Source organism: Puma concolor, chromosome D4 (genome assembly GCF_028749965.1).
Source record: "Puma concolor isolate L17-30 chromosome D4, mPumCon1.1.hap2, whole genome shotgun sequence".
Lineage (NCBI taxonomy): Eukaryota > Metazoa > Chordata > Mammalia > Carnivora > Felidae > Puma > Puma concolor.
Window position 1 is genome coordinate 68153482 of NC_141679.1, and position 10478 is coordinate 68163959.

General features: G+C 38.8%; 1 long non-coding RNA gene across 1 annotated transcript; it reads right to left on the reverse strand.

The window, feature by feature from the left end:
* Positions 1 to 338: 338 nt before the first annotated feature.
* LOC147574969 (uncharacterized) lies at positions 339 to 9439 on the reverse strand. Its single transcript, XR_015242919.1, has 3 exons — positions 8194 to 9439; positions 4740 to 4776; positions 339 to 641 (listed from the first exon to the last, which is right to left on the reverse strand). It is a non-coding gene; the product is annotated as an uncharacterized LOC147574969 (long non-coding RNA).
* Positions 9440 to 10478: the final 1039 nt, after the last annotated feature.

The window sequence follows — 10478 nt, forward strand, 5'->3', positions numbered from 1 at the left end:
GATATCTTTGCTTTGAGCTTTTACAGAGATGGAGGTGCAGAGAACTTTTCAGACAAAGCTAATAGACGTTTCCTTAGAGAGGTCAAATCATGTTTAACTTATGGGGATAAAAAAAGAGTTGTGAATTATAGGCCATTAAGAGGACTGGATTCAGGGTGCCTGAGTGGCTCAGTCAGTTAAGTGTCTGACTCTTGATTTCAACTCAGGTCATGACCTCACAGTTGTGAGATCAAGCCCTGTGTCAGGCTCTGAGCTGGGTGTGGAGCCTGTTTAAGATTCTTTCTCTCCCTCTCTCTTTAGCCCTACCCCACTTGCTCTCTCTCTCTCTCTTTCTCTCTTTCTCTCTTTCTCCCCCACCCCCCAAAAAGAGGACTGACTCTAACCACCTGTTCAATGATTCTAGGAATCATGATCATAGAATAGGAGAAGCTTCCTTTTGTTAAGTGCATAATATGTAAGAGATCTACTAAGCCCATTAAATGTCTTATTTAATTCTCACAATGAACCCATGAAGTACTAAGTACTCTTGTTATTCATTTTTCAAATGAGTAAATAGGTTCAGGGTGGTCTCAGAGTTCATAAGTAGAATTGAACACGTCTGCATAATTCCCAAGTCAGGGCTCTTCACTCCATTACGTCACCTCCAAGAGAACAGAGTTAGAATGAAGTTAGGGTAATTCCGAACACAGTGTTACTTTACTGAAGCTTTATGCTCTCTGGTCTCTTACATTTTAAATACCTATGGATGCTAACCCCATAGCCAGTTTTTTTCTCCCAGGGAAAAGGCTATGAAACTGGAGCTTTAGAAGATGAAATAGATGATGGGCCCCTAAGGAAATGAGAGGAGGGGGATTTTTTGAGAGGGAGCTGAAGGATGGTGTAACTGGTCAGGGGACCTAGGAGTTCAGGAAAAGGTGATGAGGATAATAGCTAAAGTCCTAGTAGAGAATCAGTCCAATTATGAAGGCAGAGGGAAGCCTAGGCCATGGTGGTACCATGAGACACACCTGGGACATATCTCAGGTGCGCAGGCCAGGGCTGAGGCTCACTTGTCCTCAAGACCAGCCACACCTGTGAAAGCGCTAGGCCACTTTCAGAGAGCGAAGAAAACACACCTCAGTCTACCTAGAGTTGACTCCAGGAAAATTAAGAAGATCTTGGCTTGGCACAATCTTATGCTCTTGGTATTAAGTATAATGGATCTTTGAAAATGACTTAACCTTGCAGTTATCATCAACAGTGACCACCATTCCCACTGTTTACTGAGGACTGTTGGACAGCAGGCACTATGCTCAGCATTTTCTCTTCATTAGTTGTCTCAATTATAATGAGCTGGCTTATTACCCTGCTTTTCACAGGAGAAAAGAAGTTACATGACTTGTCCAAGGTCACACTGCTTTTAAGAGAATATAGTTAAGATTCAGATCCAGGTCTATGATACCCATGTCCCTCTACTGTCTCCTGGAACTGAGATGAAAGAAGCCCAAACACTGTTAAATTTACATAACATCTGGTAATCTTTTATCTGTATGCTGAAGCATTGTTTGAAATATAAAAGAAAAATACTTTTATGTTTTTGTGTTCTGTAAATTTTTTTTTTGACAACCATCACCCTCCCACATAGAGTCTTATTCTGGCTCATTGTCAATTATGTGAATACTGATAGGGACATGTTACCCTGACAGAGCAGCAGAGTCCTCACTTCCTGTGTTTGTTTTCCTTTGCTAAGGAGAATGCATCTGGACTGATTTGGATAGAATGAACAAACAGTAGTCAGGGAACTGAAGCCCAAGAGAGGTGAGGAAATAGTACAGAAACACCAGCCTTGAAGAGTGAATGTCAGGCTTTTGACCCAACGGAATATACACTAAGGCTCTGAGAGAATTTCTGTATAAGAGTGTCATTCTCACAGAGAATAGAAGTTGTGTCAATTCTAGCTCCCAAGTATCCTTATTTCTATCAACTTCTGTCTCTCTCGTTGCTATTTTCCTTGTCCAGGCCACCATCATCTTGAACCCTAATTGCTACAAGAGCTTCCTAAAAGGTCTCTTCTTCTTGCTCCCCAAGTTCAGCTCTTCATGTCGCGTACCTGCTGAATTCTGTGGTTCAGGTTGTGCAGATTGTTGTGTTAATCCTCCAATCGGTTTTCTAGGTGTGTAGGATGGTTTAGTGTTGGTCTGGCTGTATTTCACAGACGTGAGACACACAAAAAGCTTCCATGCTGCTCCGCCATCTTGGCTCCTCCCCCCTAAAAGGTCTCTTCTAATTGTCTTATATCCTACTCTCATCTAGTCTATTCTCCACATTATGGTGAAGGTGATCTTCCTAAAATGTATATCAAGTTACTCCTCTACTTTAAACAGGACTTGGTGTTCATAGGATAAAATCCAAACTTCTTAAAAGTAGCTATGAATACCTTTATAATCCAGGTGTGCCTGGGTGGCTCAGTTGGTTAAGCGTCCGACTTCGGCTCAGGTCATGATCTCGTGGTTCATGTGTTCAAGCCCTGCCTTGGGCTCTTGTCTGTCAGCACGGATCCTACCTTGGATCCTCTCTCTCTGTCTTTCCCCCCACTTGCGCGCTCTCTCTCTCTCTCAAAAATAAATAAATATTAAAAAAAAAACACCTTTATAATCCTACCTCTTTAGGCTTATTCCTTGCCTTCCCCTTTCTTCCCTACAGAAACAGTATTCCTGCAACATTAAATGTCTCTCAGTCCTTGGAACTTGCCACACTATTACTTGTTTCTGGGCAGAAGCATGTACCATTCCCTTTGCCTTTTACAAGGCTTCTTTCTTCTTCACATGACTTACTACTACTTATTTTATAAAGTATCTTTTTAGAAGTGCCTTTCTCTGGGAAAGTGAAGTTGATTCCTCCAGTTTGCCTAACAGTTGGCCCACAGGGAGGGATCAGACTGATTATGGTGTCAGGGATTAGAGGTAGGGATGATGTATGAAACAGTCTGGAGCATAGATTTTAGCTAAATTCAAGGAAGACAATTCCAGCAGTCACAACTCTCCAAAGATTGGTTGGGAGAGTTGGTTCCCTGTCACTGGGAGTGAGCAGTGGAGGATGTCAGTCCCTCGGAAGGGAGGGTATAGAACATTTTGAACATGAGTATGGGATTTTGTGGGAAAAGGGGGGAAGGATAGATTATTTTTCACTATCTCTCCTGAGGCCTCATAAGTTTAGCCTCTATAATTACATTAAGTAAACAAGCAATTTTCTCTTGTGTTAGGGTTTAAACAAAATTGATGTTGCCTTCTATCTTTCTTTCTCTTTCTTCTCTCTCTCTCTCTCTCCTTTCCTTTCCTTTCCTTTTATCTCCTCTCCTCTCCTTTCCTTTCCTTTCCTTTCCTTTCCTTTCCTTTCCTTTCCTTTCCTTTCCTCCCCTCCCTTCCTTTCATCCTTCCTTGAATCCCGACAACTTCCTTGAGAACTACTAACCTTGTTGCAAGTAAGGAAGAGAGACTTTGATATTCCCCAACACCATTAATAAAAAACAGGCCTGAAGCAAAGATAGCATACCCTATGCCCCATGTGGTATTTGTATGTCCCTATATAAAAGGAAAAATCAGGGAGGAGAGCTTGGCTCAAGTAAAAATGAGGATCTTAGGTAGGAGGACACTCCTAGGTACAATAACTATACCTTCTTTTATTGGTGTGGATTCGAGTGGGATGGGCACCTTCTCTTGCCTGCCCTTGTCAGGGATGAATTTATCCAGATACACTACTCCATTTACACCAGTGTGGGGCATGAAGTTTGGGATGGGAAGATACTGTTGGGTTAGCATTCTCTCTATATACTCTTTCTCTTGAGAGAGAGACCTAGCAGCTCCAATCTATCTATATGCACAGCATAGATACATGTTGGAGCCACTAGCACTAGCTACCCTTAAGCATAAAGCTTCATTAGTAAATTCTATAAATATTTATGGAGCTTCTACAGTACTATTTTAAGTGATGGCAGTATAATAAAAAAGACGAAGTCCTTATCCTTACGAGCTTACATTCCAGTGGGAGATCCTGAACAAGTAATCAGATAAAAGCATATTATAATTTCAGGTGATGATAAATGTCATGTAGGGTAAAGGGATAAGTTCTGATGTAGTAACAAACATGCTCCAAATATCAGTAACTTGTAATAAGAAGCTTATTCCTCACTCCTGCAACATGTCTACCATGGGTTTGCTGCACCCCTGGTCCACATTTTTACTGCAGGATTCAGACTAATAGCAGTCTCAATCAGGGGTATTTCTTGTCATGGTGGCAGAGAGAAAAGAAATACAATAAACCATTGGCTGGTTCTTAAGGCTTCTTCTTGGAGGTAGCACGCATCACTTCTGTTTACATTTGTTTGAGGAAAGCAAATTAAGCTCCTGACTCTTATTATTGCCCCACTGGGTAGAGAACCTTAGAGAGGGAAATGGGTATTTGGTGAATAGTGTTATGGTATAACAGAGCACACACTCAGCAGGGGGGTCTGGAAAGTATTCTCTGAATGCAGTAGGGAAATAAGCCATGTGGAAATATGGGCAAAGCCTATTCTAGGTGAAGGGAAAGCAAGCACAAAAGGACTGAGGGAGGAATGAGAGTGATGCATTTGAGAAACAGCCAGAAGGCAAGCATGGCTGGAGCATAGAGAACAAGAGAAGAGTGATAGATGAGGCCAGGTCACCAGGGCAAGATAGAGCCATCATCATCATTCGGTGAGTGTCTTTTGAGTGCATAATTACCATATTCCAGGCACTCTTCTAGGCTGTCAGGGCATGTCTGTGATTAAGATAGACAAAAACATTATAGAACTTCACATTTTAGTGGAGAGTAAGAGACTATAATAATACATGTTAATACATAAATTATATAACATTTTAGATGGTGATAAATGCTCTGGTCATTTTGAGCCAAGGCTTGGATCTTTGTCAGCTCTTTAGAAAATAAGGCATTCGGGGCCCCTGGGTGGCTCAGTCGGTTAAGCATCCGACTTCAGCTCAGGTTATGATCTTGTGGTCCGTGAGTTCGAGCCCCGTGTCGGGCTGTGGGCTGTTGGCTCAGAGCCTGGAGCCTGCTTCCGATTCTGTGTCTCCCTCTTTCTCTGTCCCTCCCCCGTTCATGCTCTGTCTCTCTCTGTCTCAAAAATAAATAAACGTTAAAAAAATTTTTTAAAAAAAGAAAATAATGCATTCTATTCCTTCTTTATGCCTCTTCTGAGGATTTGGGTGATTATTCAGGACATTTTAGCTTCCTGTACTAGGAGAGTACAGGAAGAGGCTCATGAAAGCCTCCATGAGCCCCTCACATATCTCCAGAATCTCCACAGCTCCCAGAATTCATCTGGTCTTTTTTCTTGGGAAAATGTTCAAGGCTTCCCACTCTGGACTTCTGACCTCTAGAACAATAAGATGAGAACTATGTATTGTTTTAAGCCACCAAGTTTCTTGTTATAGGACACAGCAGCAGTAGGAAACTAATACATAAGGAAATCAATATTCCAATGCCCAGGAACACTCTGAAGTCTGTGCTAGAGAAGAGGTAGGTAGAGACTGCATCAAAAAGAAGGAAGAGTTGGGGTGGGGGATCCTAACAATGGTGGAATCAAATGAAATTGCCCTTATAAAGAACAAGAGCTACCCTTAGTGGGAAAATACTGAGAATGGGTCTGAGACATATGCATTGGAATACTGGTTACTGGAGAATTTAAAAAATTAGAGAATTTTAAGTACATGGGACTAAGAGCAGCAGTTTGAAAAGTCACTGCTTTTGGCAAGGAGGGAATGGTTTGGAGGGAGGAGATGTTTCTTGGAGGCTTGGTCGTAAATGGAAAGAAGAGAACAAGCTATGTAAATAAAACATACTACAGAAACAAAAGATGATCATAAAATCAGAAGACACACTCTTATGCACATCCAAATAAAAGTAACCTTTGATTTAGGGACCATTGTTAAACCAACTTCACTGTAGCAGAAGAGGGTACTCTTGAATTAGGAGATTTGGTAAGGCATCTAAAGCCATCACTTCTGCCTACATAAACCAATTATTGCAGGTCAGGAAAATATATGACATTGAAAAATTAATAGGAAATGGAATCTAATAGATGAGAAGAAAACCGGAAAAGAAAATTCCTCCCCCAAACCAATCATGAAGCACAGGAAAGCTATAACACATTACCCCAACCTGAATTGAATATCCTTAAGCAAGCAGATATGAAAATCTTCCTCAAATCAAAAATTCAAAAGCCCAGAATTAATATGGACAGAACATCCAAAAAGAGAGGAGATTTTTATTGAATAAACTCAAAAAGAATTTGAAAGAAGAGACAAAATCTTCTCAGAAATGAAGATAAAATTCAAGGTGCTTAAGGAGAATAGATTAAACTGAAAATATAGGAAGAGGAGTATGGAAGGAAAGAAAGTAGCCAAGAAAATAATAACAAGTAGAAGTTTAAATTGTAGAAACAAATTGTAATAGATCTAGAAGATAGGTAAAGAAGATTCAAAATATCTATAATAGGAATTTCTAGAAAATTAAGACAATGGAACAGAACAAATATTTGAAATTATAATCAAAGAAAACTTTCTAAGAAAAAAGACCTAAACCTGTATATTGAAAAGACAGATTACATACTTGGGAAAACTGACCCAGAATAGTCAACTCTGGCTCAAAGTCTTTAATAGCACATATTTTATATTTTGTAATTTTATTTTTTAAATGTTTATTAATTTTTGAAAGAGAGTGAGAGAGAGACAGAGCATGAGCAGGGGAGGAGCAGAGAGAGAGGGAGATACAGAATCTGAAGCAGGCTCCAGGCTCTGAGCTGTCAGTCCAGAGCCCAACATAGGACTCAAACTCACAAACCTCGATATTATGACCTGTGCCAAAGTCAGATGCTTAACCGACTAAGCCACCCAGGTGCCCCTTTAATGGCACATTTTAAAATATAGGCCTCCAGATTAAAAGGCAGAGTCATTTAATGGAAAAATTCAGGGCATCCCTATTCTCAACAGCAAAATACAAAGACAATAGTGGACACTCTTTTCAAGGGACTTAAGGAAATAAAGTGTTAGTGTAAGATTTTATATCCGGTCAACTTGCACTTATTAAAAATCAAGGCTAAGGGAAAACAGTTTTAGACATGTAAGAACTTAGGAAATAGTGTGTTTATGAGCACTTTCTGAGGAATCGTAATAGAGGATGAACTTCATTCGAGGGAGCTATGACTAGGGTAGGTTTGGCACATTGGTGAGCATTAAATATATCTAATTGTAGATTTCAGATGAAGATCTAAAGCCAAAAATTGATGTAGGATAATACTATGAAGTAGCATAACTAAAACACGGGAGAAGAGAAAGAAAAAAAGACAAAATTAAAGAAAAAAAGCTTGATAATTGAACCATAGGTAATCTGAGAGAGGATTTATCTATCTATCTATCTATTTAGAGCCTGGAAGGTGGGGCAAAAGTGGAGAGAGAGAATCTCAAGCAGGTTCCATGCTCAGCACAGAGCCTGATGTTTGGCTTGATGTCATAACCTGAGATCATGATCTGAGATGAAATCAAGGATCAGATGCTTATGGACTCACCCAACCAGGTTCCCCCAGGGATAGATTTAAAGGTGAAAAACAGAAGGGAGTGAAGGAAAAAGATTAAAAAAGCATTATACAATGGTAGCTCTTAGAACAAAAATGGAAAACCTCTTATTTATTTATTTATTTATTTATTTATTTATTTATTTATTTATGTTTTATTTATTTTTGAGAGCAAGAGACAGAGTGGGAGAGGGGCAGAGAGGGAGAGAGGGAGACACAGAATCTGAAGCAGGCTCCAGGCTCTGAGCTGTCAGCACAGAGCCCGATGTGGGGCCTGAACCCACAAACTGTGAGATCATGACCTGAGCCAAAGTCTGATGCTTAACCGATGAGCCACCCAGGTACCCTGAAAACCTCTTAAATAGTAAAAGAAATACCAAAAAGAAAAAAGAGAAAAACATATAAAGAAAACATTTTACAACACAAACTGTGTGCAACTTTTTATATAAGAAATAAGGGAAAATCAAAAATATTTGGGTACAAGGAGGTTACGTAAATTTTCTTGGACCAAACATATACAGTAAAAATTATTACATATTAGAGAATAGTAAACACCATTAAAAACCTAGTCAGAGAGTATAACATAAAATGGAAATGAATATTACATTCTGGAGTGATGTAGGTTTTGAGATATTATGTTAAGTCAGAGTTATAGATAGTCCCATTTGGCCATCTGAGATAAATATCTGTTCAAGAAAAAAAAAAGGATATCAGTGTATCATGAGAAAATATTTATAGCTAACATGATAATAGTATCATAATTATAAAAAGATTACATACAAGTTAAAAAATCTGAAGATCCTCAAAAGATGAATATATAAAAGTTTTGGGAATTATTAAAGCATACTAGTTTAGCAAAGAACTTGTATTCTTATACCTATTAAAGTACCAATAATTTGGAAAAATTACTGCTCAAGATTGCAGTTATCTACACCCATTAACAGTGGCACGATAGATGAATACAAACCTTTAGAAAGCAATATGGCAAATGTGAGTGAATAATTATAAAATGTTTAGACATTTGGAATTTGGAATTTTGTTTCTGTGAACTTATCCTGGGGGGGAAATATGATAAAAGGAAAAAGGAAGATGTTTACTATCGTTCATTTATACTAGAGAGATTTTAGATATAATCTAAGTATCCAACAATGGAGAAATTGATATGAAGATTATAATAAATTGATTTAGAAGGCTATTATGTGATAATTATAAAACAGCAATACATAGACATTCCAAATATATAACAAATAAAAATAAAAATTATAAGCATCCTAGGGAATTCAACTATATCTGAACATAGATAAAGGCAGGAAGGGAACAAGGAAGTAAACATGCTTTCTTTTGTTGAAAATGCAAGATTTTATAACATCTGTTCTACATCCCGCTTTTTATTGTGATGGTATGATCATTGTACAATATATAACAATCATCACTACGTTCTCTCTTTGGGCTCCACAGCTTAGTTCCATTTCTGTTACAGAAACTTGGTTATCATATTTTAATTGTATGCTTGCCCAGTTCTTCCATTAGATAGTAAGCTTCCTGAAGGCATCTCTAGCACTAGTATAGTGCCTGGTACACATTAAGTACTCATTTACTATTTAGTGAATGAGTGATTATAGTTCTAGTTCGGTAGTAAACTGAAGTATGGAGTAATAGAGGGAGGGGATCCCCCTAAAATGAAGGAGGCAATGATCACAATGTCCTAATCCAATCAAAGCTCCATTTCTTAGGCAGTACTATAAAATATTTTTTATCCTGTTGTGTGTTTTGGTTGGGGTAACGATGGGAGAGAACTAAAGTAGCAAAAGAGAAATGAGGAATTTTAGTGTGAATTTGCTTATAAACCATTTAAATTTTTTTTTCAACGTTTTTTATTTATTTTTGGGACAGAGAGAGACAGAGCATGAACGGGGGAGGGGCAGAGAGAGAGGGAGACACAGAATCGGAAACAGGCTCCAGGCTCTGAGCCATCAGCCCAGAGCCTGACGCGGGGCTCAAACTCACGGACCGTGAGATCGTGACCTGGTTGAAGTCGGACGCTTAATCGACTGCGCCACCCAGGCGCCCCTCTTATAAACCATTTAAATGAAATTGATTTGGATTCTCAAGTTTCAGAGCTTGATAACAGTTCTAGCCACTAATTTGGCTTCTAAAACAAAATGGATTCTCCTTCCATCAGCAACACAGAAAACCCTGTTCATGGGTAAGAGTCAGGGCTATGACCTCAATTAAGCAAGGCTGTGAAATGTACTATCTGTGGAAAATAGGGTAAAGGGACATGGTTTCTATCCACTGCTCTATATTTTAGCTTTGGGTCAAATTAGCTCCTACAAAATTCTATGTCCTTTGGCTTTATTAGCTTAAGAACTCACCAAGAGATCTCACTGAAGCCCATTCATCATTATTCCCGTAATATTATGGAGATTCAAATATTTTGATTTCAAGAACTGTTATTTGAAAATAACATTAATGTTATTGAGAAGAGACATAGCCCTGGTGTTTGTTTTAGAAGTCTAAGCTCTGTGAGACCAGGAACTCTTGTTTGCCTTTATATCCCGAGAACTTCAGCATCTGGCTTGATGCCACATGTATAAGACACTCAAATGTTGAACAAATGGATACATTTGTTGACAGCCACAATTTTTCTTCAGCTTATTATCTTTTATTTAAAGTTTTAAGGGAGAAATTTTACCTTGAGAAACTGAGTGCTTTCTCTTTTTCTGATATAGATGTTAGGAAAATTAGCTTCCTCTTTGTCCTCTTCCTCCCTTCCCTCCCTCTGTTCTCTTCTTCCTCTCTTCCTCCTCCTCCTTTTTCTCTTTTTCCTCCTCCTTCTTTTTTGTGATGCCTTAGCTATTAGGTATTTTGAAACAAAAATCATTTGTAG